The sequence below is a fragment of the Peromyscus maniculatus genome, chromosome 6, assembly GCF_049852395.1.
Source record: "Peromyscus maniculatus bairdii isolate BWxNUB_F1_BW_parent chromosome 6, HU_Pman_BW_mat_3.1, whole genome shotgun sequence".
Lineage (NCBI taxonomy): Eukaryota > Metazoa > Chordata > Mammalia > Rodentia > Cricetidae > Peromyscus > Peromyscus maniculatus.
This window is the reverse complement of record NC_134857.1, coordinates 139504817-139515727: the sequence shown is the minus strand read 5'-3', so window position 1 is coordinate 139515727 and position 10911 is coordinate 139504817. Positions and strand designations below refer to the sequence as shown.

At 37.7% G+C, this 10911-nt stretch overlaps 1 pseudogene; it reads left to right on the top strand.

Annotated features, from left to right (window-relative positions):
- The first annotated feature begins 2533 nt into the window (after positions 1-2533).
- On the top strand, positions 2534-4141 carry LOC102903483 (fatty acid CoA ligase Acsl3 pseudogene; annotated as a pseudogene).
- Positions 4142-10911: the final 6770 nt, after the last annotated feature.

The following is a 10911-nucleotide window of genomic DNA, read 5'->3' as shown; positions in this document are numbered from 1 at the left end:
ACCATCTGATATATGTTTCTGTAAGTCTGGAGAAACTAACTAATGTAACTATAGAAATGACAAACATGAGTGACAATAGCTCAGTAAGTCTTTTCTACTAAAATAACTTAAGAACTAAGGCTTCACATTAACAAGATAAACAGTCTGTAAGCAGATGTACCATATAAGGATAATGACTTCAAAATTGTAACAATACACAAAATAACTTAGACAGATGTATAGGAATGTATATATAGTGCAATATGCAATATGACAATAACCATAAATATGTATCAATATACAAAATATCCTAAATAGAGGTAAAACATACATACAGTATGATATTTTTACATTTGTATCAATATACAAAATATTTCAAACAGGAGTAGGAATATGTGTACAATACAACAAATACAGTTTTGTATTTGTATCAATATACAAATTATCTTAAATAGGAATATAAGAATTGTTGCTTGAGTTTTTTTCTCCAGCTCCTGCCAGGCCCACTGTCAGGACAAATCTCTCTCACCCACTAGTCCCCAACCAAGTAAACACGCAGAGATTTACATTGTTTACAAACTGTATGGCTGCAGCAGGCTTCTTTTTATCTAATTCTTATATCTTAAATGAACCCATATCTATTAGTCTATAAGTTGCCATGTGGCTAATGGCTTATTGGTACCTTACATCTCACTTTTCATGGTGGCAGCTGGCAGCGTCTCTCCGCTTCCACCTTCCACTTCCCAGAATTCTCCTCTCTCCTTGTCCCACCTATACTTCCTGCCTGGCTACTGGCCAATCAGTGTTTTATTTATTAACCAATCATAGCAACACATTTAATGTACAGAACATCCCACAGCAAAGAATAGTTTACATTTGTTCAATATATAATAATCCATATCAGTGCAAATTATCTAAGGCTAATATTTTACTCAATTAGTTTACTAGTACATACAATAATCTACCTTAATATCCTATTCCTATCCATTTCCCTTTTTCTTTTCTAAAAAAGAATACTAAATCCAAATTTTGTTGTTCTACCCTCGACCTTACAACCATCCATCCATAACCTTGAGAAAAATAAAACATTTGGGAGAGAGGTGTCATTTTCTTATAATTACTTCCTACTATTTAGGGGGTGATGTGTAGCTTGAGTTTTCCTGCCTTGCCCACAGTCAGGACAAATCTCTGTCACCCGCCAGTCCCACAGCTGCTCAGACCCAACCAAGCAAACACAGAGACTTATATTGCTTACAAACTGTATGGCCGTGGCAGGCCTCCTGTTAACTGTTCCTATATCTTAAAGTAATGCATTTCTACAAATCTATACCTTGCCACGTGGCTCATGGCTTACCAGCATCTTCACATGCTGCTTGTCCTGGCAGTGGCTGGCAGTGTCTCCTTCTGCCTTCCTGTTCTTTTATTTCTCCTCTCTGTTAGTCCCGCCTATACTTCCTGCCTAGCCACAACCAATCAGGTTTTATTTATTGACCAATCAGAGCAACTTGACATACAGATCATCCCCCAGTACAGCCAAGTGCAGACCATCTCAGACACCTGCACTCAGGCCCATGGTCCTAATCATCCTCTATGCAAACCTGCTGGGTAACGCCACAAGGAACCCAAGAAGGGCTCCCACAGGACATACATTAACATCCCACAGCAGTGATGGTATCTCTGTGGGGTCCTGTAAGAAAGCTTAGGTTTTTAGGTCTCAATAGGGCTAGCCATGGAGTCTGAAGCCAGTCTCAGAAATGGATAAGATTATCTGAGATTCTGGATAGGAGTATATTATGATGGACCATCTCATCTTACAACTAACCTGAAGACTTTTCAGTTAGAAACTGATCATTGAGTAATGTTCTTAGGTACCATGGCATCATTTTGGACTGGGTAGAGTTGTTGTGGGAGCCCATCTTCCTTCTGGAAGACTTCAGAGATTGGTATTGGAAAAAACTTATTTTTTACTGTGGAAAACTTAAACATTATTAATATCAAAATGGAAAGTTTGGATTTAAAGATGACATGACATGTAAGAAAGGATTCTTAGAAATCAAGAATAAGCATGGAGAGAAATAGAATCTTGACAATGGTCCCTTTTTATTGGTTTTCTTTTGTCCCCATCAGGTGGCTCTTTTGATATGAGACAGAATCTCTTAATTTTTTTTCAGCAATATGCTTGGGTTTAGAGAAGGAGGGAGCCAAATTCCAACTCTAAAGCCAGCTTGATATGTAATTGAATCAGAACCATAATTTTCTAGAGTTAAAGAGATATAGATGTTAAGCAGTGAGGTTTTACCCTGTGTAGATTGGTACCAATAGATTCTTTCAGTGCCTGGGGAGCATCGCTGAGGTTGTGGCCAGGGCCATGAGCTGGGATGGAGAGGCAGACAGAAGCCCATCATCCTACTCTGGCAGGACAGCCCTAATAACTCCATCAGGGTCCTGAGGAGGTGGCACTGGGCGGGAACCACTCTGGGGAACAAGCCATGCCTGCATGGGTTGGAGCCTATGATTCTTGTTGAAATCTGTTATTCTATTTTTTTTAACACTTATGAATAGCCATGTATCTACAAAACTATCTACCATAAAGCTAAAACAAACCATCAACCCCATACTTTTATATTGAATACATTTTATACTATTTTAACATACATTCAATTTTACTTTTTATTTGAGTCAAGACAAGAAAAAATCAAACCAAATTAAAGCAAAGCCTGTCAATTCAAAACCAGATTCTGCATACAGATCTACTAACAGCTTGGACAGTTTGGCTTCAGTATTGGATCTTGGCTGTGACACACTTGATAAAGTCTTTATGTATGCAAAAATAAATTTAAGGACAAAAGGCTATTGGGAACATGAAATTTTAAATGAGCAAGATAAATTCAACCAAATGGAAAAATTTTTAAAAAGATTATTGTGGGACACTATAATTGGCTTTCCTATGAAGATGTCTTCATTTTAGCCCTTGACTTTGGAAATGTGTTGCAGATATTGGGCCAGAAACCTAAGACCAACATTGCCATCTTCTGTGAGTCCAGGGCTGAGTGGATGATTGCTGCACAGGTGTGTTTCATGAATAACTTCCAGCTTGTTATACTGCATGCTACCCTGGGAGGTCCAACCACTGTTCATGGACTTAATGAGACAGAGATGACCAACACCATTAATACTAAAGAACTCTTGCAAACAAAGCTGAAGGATAAATTCTCTTTAGTCCCACATCTGTGATATATCACAACTGTTGACTGGAAGCCTCCAACCTGGTCTTAGTGCCCCAAGGGCATCATTGTACACACCATGGCTGTAGCACAGGCCAACATGGAAAACAAAGCTCACAACAAACCATTACCCTCAGACATTGAAGTAAACATGTATACAAATGGGTCTACAGGAATTCCAAAAGGATTAATGATCTCCCACAGCAACATCATTGCTGCTATAACTGGGATGGCTAGAAGAATTCCAAGTTTGGGAGAAGAAGATGTATACATTGATTATTTGCCCCTGGTTCATGTTCTAGAATTAAATGCCAAGCTACTGTGTCTTTCTCATGGATGCTGAATGAGCTACTTTTCACTATAGACTTTAGCAGACCCGTCTTCAAAAATAATAAAAAAAAAAAGGAAGCAAAGGAGACATATCCATTTTGAAGCCAACATTGATGGCAGCTGTTCTGGAAATTATGGATCAGATCTACAAAAATGTCATGAAAAAAGTGAACGAAATGAATAGTTTTCAATGAAACTTGTTTATTTTGGCCTATAATTATAAGATGGAACATATTTCAAAAGAGTATAGTATTCCACTGTGTGGCCACTTTGTTTTCTGGAATGTTCGAAGGCTGCTGGGTGGAAATATTCATTTTTTTTTATTGTGTGGTGGTGCCCTACTTTCTGCAATGACACAGTGATTCATGAATATCTGTTTCTGCTGTCCCATTGGCCAGGGGTATGAACTCATGGAATCAACTGGGGCTGGAACAATTACAGAAATGTTGAACTACAATACTAGCATAGTGGGGGCACCATTAGTTTGCCATGAAATCAAATTAAAAAACTGGGAGGGAGGTGACTATTTTAATACTGATAAACCACATCCCAGAGGTGAAACTCTTATTGGTGGCCAAAATGTGACAATGAGGTACATTCTAGTGTAATTCTCTGGAGCACTCTGACTTGGTCTGTAATCCAGCCTCCAGGACTATGAGGAGCTAAGAGAGCAAGCACATATGCATCTCATGTCTTAAGGGGTCTCTTCTTGGCCACGCCCCAGGAGCAGGTCATAGGCAAGTATGGCAGTTACTTGTTGCCACACTAGAGGCAGTGCTTTGAGGTCAAAGCTGGGACAGATACCCACTATACTTGTGTCATTCTGGGCAAGGAATGTTGTTTTTATGTTAATGAGTATGAGCTGGTAAAACAAAGTATACCAATACTCAAAAAACTCCAGTAGGACCTGCAGGCCTGCTATATCCCCAATACCCCATGCTTTGGTATTCAAATCCTCTAATCATTTGGTTCCTTACCCTTCCTGGCCCCATCCTAAACATTGGGACCCTTCTTGTCCTAGCCCTCTGCCTTATTCAATTCCAACAGTGACAGATAAGGACCATTATCAGAATTATTACTAATCAGGTTCTGCTCCAATACCAGACCCTCAGACAAATGGAGAATAATAATATTGATGGCACCTCCAACTTATTAAAAAAATACAGGGGGGCAGGAGTTGTGGAGATTTCCTGAATCTAAGAAGGGATCAAAGCATGCCTAAAACCCAGATTTTTTTTATCCTGAGAGTGGCAAGAGTTTGGTTGCTCCCCTAACTTGATTGGGTGCCACCACACTCCAGAATATATACTTCCCTGGGCATGGATGTGCCCCAGTGTATGTAGCAACTTATCAGCTCATGCATCTCCAAGGCTACCAGTACTGATTGCTATTTATCTGACTGCTGAAACATCCCAGGCTGGACTTTTTTTTATGGTGGCATTTTATTTGTACTGAAATGTGATTTTAATTGTATGTTAATAAATAAAGATGCCTGGGGGTCAGAGCTATTAGAGCCATAGCAAGAGCATGGCAGTGGTGGTGCATGCCTTTAATCCCAGCACTTGGTAGGCAGAGCTAGGTAAGTCTCTGTGTGTTCAGGGATACAGCCAGCATTGGAGACATAAGCCTTTAAGACCTGGAGGGCTGTACTTACAGGCAGTGATGAGACAGTCATGTGTTTTGGTTTACAACCAATGGGAAGGCAGAACAAAAAGACTACATAAAGACAAACACACAGGAAGTAGGTTTCTTTCAGAGAGGTAGGACCACCGCAGGAGGAAGGGTAAGGTTTTAGCTCTGAGCTCTGACCTCTTGGCTTTCTCTTTTACATTGGTTCCGTGTTTCTTATTTAATAAGATGATTGACTACATCTACATTTGGCACCCAACATGACAAGAATCCATTAAAAACTGCTTGGCTTGGTGGCAGGTCCGGTTTCCTGCAAAGGCAGCCGATACCCTAGCCCAGGCTCAGGTCCACTTGGCTTCAGGTCAGACTAACTGTAAGCTACTTGCTTAAAGCCAGTGCTACAAACAACAAGCCTGCCCTGCCAAACAGGGCCCCTGCCTGTAAAGCCAATGCACATGGTCGGAGCTTAAGAAAGCCAGAGCCAAGCCTTGACTTGGCTCAAGTGGGAACACGTGGCTGGATTTAAGCTTTAGCAGGCTATGCTTTCTTGTGTTCTCTCTCTCTCTCTCTCTCTCTCTCTCTCTCTCTCTCTCTCTCTCTCTCTGGAATCACACCTTGGACAATAGGTGGCTGTTTTGAAATTCCCTCAGATTTCTACTGTTCTACACAGACATGGTAAGTCACAACATACCAGATATTTTAAAGGAAACTATTTAAAAGATAAATTTTTTCCACATTAAAAAAATGGGTTTTATGTGTACATTGGAAGAAAATTGTTGGAAATTTTAGGCAGTCTGACAATGGAACAACTATATGAGAAGATTAATATTGATCGAACTATGCAGTTTATTGCTATGCTTATCCTCATTTTACTATTTAAAAAGATAGTCAATTTAAGTGCCAGGACAACAGCTTTAGACAAAATTGTTAAACCTGTAAAAATTCAGACAGAAGAAATTAACAGTGAAGTTGTTTCAAGTTTGGATCATAAGGTTACAGAAAGAAAGCCTATTTTCACACAGTCACCCTTAATTTATACTGTAACCGTACAGCAGTTGCCTAATCAAATGACTACACAAAATATTTGGACTCCAATTGAAATGTTGGATTTACAAAGGTTTAAGGAGGCAATAGTACCTTATGGCATGCATTCCCCATATGTAAAGCAAATGTTAAACTCTTGGTCAACATATAATAGGATTGTACCACAGGACTGGCGGGAGCTGGCACAAGCTGTTCTTGAACCCAGTCAAAGGCTTCAGTGGCTAATTTGGTTCAAGGATGAGGCTAAAAACATAGAAAAAACAATGGAGGAATAAAGGAATAAAAGTCGGCCAGGATCAGCTTATTGGAGAAGGCTAATATGCTTCAGTACAAACACAATATTTATATGATGTCCAAACCCTAATTTTGTGTTGAACGGAAGCCTTGAATGCATGGGACAGAGTTGAGGAACCAAGAAAAAACTGAGCCATTTACAAAGGTTATGCAAGGCCCAAAAGAATCTTTCACAGATTTTTTTTACAAAGACTGGCTTCAGCAGTAAGGGAGAATGGTCCCAGATTCAGAAGCTAGTAAGATAATAACTGAATCTTTGGCCTTTGAGAATGTGAATGCAGCATGCAGAAGAATAATCAGGCCATTAAAGGCAAGATATGCAACTTTGGAAGATTGGATTAGAGACATGGTTAATATTGAGGCTCATGAGCATGGTGATATGAGGGTAGGAGAAGCAATTTCAAAATGTTTGAGGAATTTTAGATATTTTGGATGTAAAACACAAGGACATTTGAAAAGGAACTGTAAAGAGGTAATTTCTAGAAACAATCTTTCTTCAAGGAACAATGGCAACAGAATGTCCCTTCCTTCTGGAGTATGCAGAAGGTGTGGTAATGGAAAACACTGGACCAACGAATGTAGATCAACAAAGGACAGACAGGGTAATCCTTTGCCTCAGTCTTGGCCTTCAACTTGGCCTCTTCAGGAGGTAAACATTCAACTGTTAGGAATTGGGACATTATCTCAGGTGAAACAGAGTGCAAGATGGCTCTAATGTATAGGTCCAGAAGGACAGAGAGGAAAATTAAAACCATATGTGGCTAACATAGCTGTGAAACTGTGGGGTCGAAACATGTTGCAACAATGGAATACTCAGATTAACATCCCTCCAATCTCAGAAACAAATCATAAACTAGCACATGTTTCTGAGAGAAATATTAGAAGGCATTATGCTGAGTATTATACAAGAAGAGGGCACAACAATTGATGATCTCCCAAAGACACCAACAGCTCTACCTTTAAAATGGTTAAAAGACAAGTCTGTATGGATCCAGCAATGACCTTAAAAACAGAGAAACTCCAGGCTTTAGAAGAGCTGGTAGAAGAACAGTTAAATGCTCAGCATATTGAAGAAACAACCAACCCTTGGAATTCTCTGTATTTGTTATTAAAAGAAATCTGGTAAATGGAGAATGGTAACAGACCTTAGAACAATTAACCAAGTAATTCAGCCAATGTGCTCTCTACAATCTGGAATTCCTTTGCCTACTCTGTTACCAAAAGGATGGCCTCTCGTAGTTATTGATTTAAAAGACTGTTTCTTTTCAATACCCTTACAAGAAAAAGACAGAGAAAGATTTGCTTTCACAGTGCCTATTTATAATAATTCTCAACCGGTTAAAAGATTTCAGTGGAGGGTCCTCCCACAGGCAATGTTGAATAGCCCAACTCTGTGCCAATATTTTGTACAACAACCATTGGAAGTGATACATAAAAATTTTCCTAAATGTATAATTTATCATTCTATGGATGATATTTTACTAGCTGACTCAAATGCAGATACTTTAGAAAGAATGTTTGAAGAAGTAAGGAAAATTTTTGCCTTGCTAGGGATTACAAATTGCTCCTGAAAAGATACAAAGAGGAGATTCTATTAATTATTTAGGATATAAAATAGAGCTACAAAAATTAGACCCCAAAAAGTGCAAATTAAGAGAGATAGACTACAGACTCTTATTGACTTTCAAAGATTATTTGGAGACATTTCTCATCTATGAACTATTGTTGGGGTAAAAAATGATGAAGTGAATAATTTGTTCAAAACCTTAGAAGGTGACAAGAACTTAAATAGTCCAAGAGAATTATCACCTGAAGCTGACAAAGAATTGGCCTTGTTAGAAAAGAAAGTACATGAAGGGCACGTGGATCGTATTGATCCAATGCTGGATTGCATTTTGGTTATTTTACCTTCTAGGCATTCTCCTACTGGAATATTAATGCAGAGGGAAGATATTATATTGGAATGGATATTGTTACCAAATAAACCAAATAAAAAATTAAAAACTTATGTGGAAAAAATCTCTGACTTGACTTGGAAAGGAAAATTGAGACTTTGTCAATTAGCAGGAATAGACCCAGCAGAAATTGTCATACCTTTAACTAAGGAGGACATTGAAAAATTATGGACAGAAAGTGAACCTTGGCAAAGAGTTTGCAGTAATTTTTTTTTTGGAGAAATAAACAGCAAATATCCCATAAGCGATAGAATTGATCTTATAAAAAGAGCTGATTGGATCTTGCCTCGAATTGTATGGGAAAAACCCATATCTGGAGTTCATACATTTTATACAGATGCCAACAAACAAGGAAAGGCAGGTTACCAATCAGAAAATTTAAGTAAAGTGGTTCAAAGTCCTTATAATTCAGTTCAAAAATCAGAATTGTATGCTATTCTGTTGGTATTAATGGGTGTTTCAGAACCTCTCAACATAGTAACTGACTCTCAGTATGCTGAAAGAGTAGTATTACATATTGAGACTGCAGAATTTATCCCTGATGCTTCAGAATTAACTTCACTATTCAATTACAAGATACAATAAGGAAAAGGAGTCATCCTTTATATATAACTCACATTTGATACCATAATGGTCTGCCAGGCCCTCCAACACAAGGCAATGATGAGATTGAAAAATTATTGATAGGAAATGTGCTGGAGGCCTCAGAATTTTATAAAAAACATCATGTCAATAGTAAAGGTTTAAAACAGGATTTTTCCATAACCTGGCAACAAGCCAAAGAAATAATAAAGAAATGTCCTACTTGTTCCTTCTACAATCAAACGCCATTACCAGCAGGATGTAACCCAAAGGGTACTCAGAGGAATGAAATCTGGCAGATGGACGTGTTTCACTTTGCAGAATTTGGAAAATTGAAATATGTACACCGCTCCATCGATACTTATTCAGGATTTCAATGGGCAACTGCTTTGAGTTCTGAAAAAGCTGATTCTGTAATCACTCATTTGCTAGAAGTTATGGCCATCATGGGTATACCTGCACAAATCAAAACTGACAATGCTCCATCATATGTCTCTGTTAAAATGAAACAGTTTTTTGCTTATTATAATATAAAGCATATTACAGGTATACCACATAATCCTACAGGTCAAGCAGTAATAGAAAGATCGAACAGAACTCTAAAGGATATGCTAAATAAACAGAAAAGGGGTAACAAAAACCCCAAGAAATAAACTGCATAATGTTCTATTACCTTTGAATTTTCTCAATGCCAATGAGAAATGAACAACAGCTGCAGAGAGACATTGGATAATAGAAAAAACTCCAGAATTAAATCAACCTATATACTTTAAGGATGTGCTGACTTAGAATGGAAACCAGGATATGTATTATGTTGGGGACGAGGTTTTGCTATTGTTTCTACAGGAGAATATAAGCTGTTGGTACCATAAAAATTGATAAAGGTTTGATTAGAACAAGAGAAACCTCTTAATTAGAGGAGGTGATAGTTCTTCAACCAGTATGAACATCCAATTTAAACTAACTTGTACCAGTAACACATGCCTTTTCATTTAATTAGATAATAACTTGCCAAAAAGGAACATCCCCAAAATTAGTCTTGTGGAAAGGTTTTTGTTTTTGTCTTTTAGGAGAATGAAGGTTAAGGAATCTGAAGAACACTGCACAAATGAGACAACTGAAGAAAAAGGACAAATCGTCTATCCCAGGAAACAGGGTGAAATGGTATATGGGTATATATTATCTAAAAAATTTTATGTCTTCCGAAATGTTTGTTTCTGCTTGTCTCTAAAGATTTAACACTATTGGTCTTCTAATAGTCCCCGTTCAATTAAAATTTAAAGCTGACTGTGGAGGTGGAGAATGGCTCTCTCCTTCTTTAAACTCAAGCATGTTGTTAAAAGGAAAATGCAGACTCCCTGTATCATGCCAGAATAAAAGAGCCATCTTCTGCGATGGGACAGGAAAAAGGCAAAATTAATTAAGGGACTATTGTATTACTAATCTCAACTCTTTGATTCTATTCTCATTCTTTAAACTTTTCTTAAAGTATGAATTTTATATCAAAATTTACAAGATTTATATATATATATATATATATATATATATATATATATATATATATATATATATACATTTTAAACTTTGTTAAGATATGAATGGTCATATAGAGTACTAACTAATTCTAGAAAAAAGGCTTCAATTAGCTGCATATATACATCTTTGTGTTCGAGTCTCTTATCAGTTTTCTGCAGGAAATCACTGCCAGGCCTAACATCAACTTAAATCTCCAGAAAGAAGATGCGGCCCCACAACAACAACAATTTCACATGTACAATAATAATATCATTAAGCTGACAAACATCATCTACAGATCAGCTTTGAACTACAAGGATAAAGATAACTTCACCCATACCCAGCAGGAAGAAATTTTA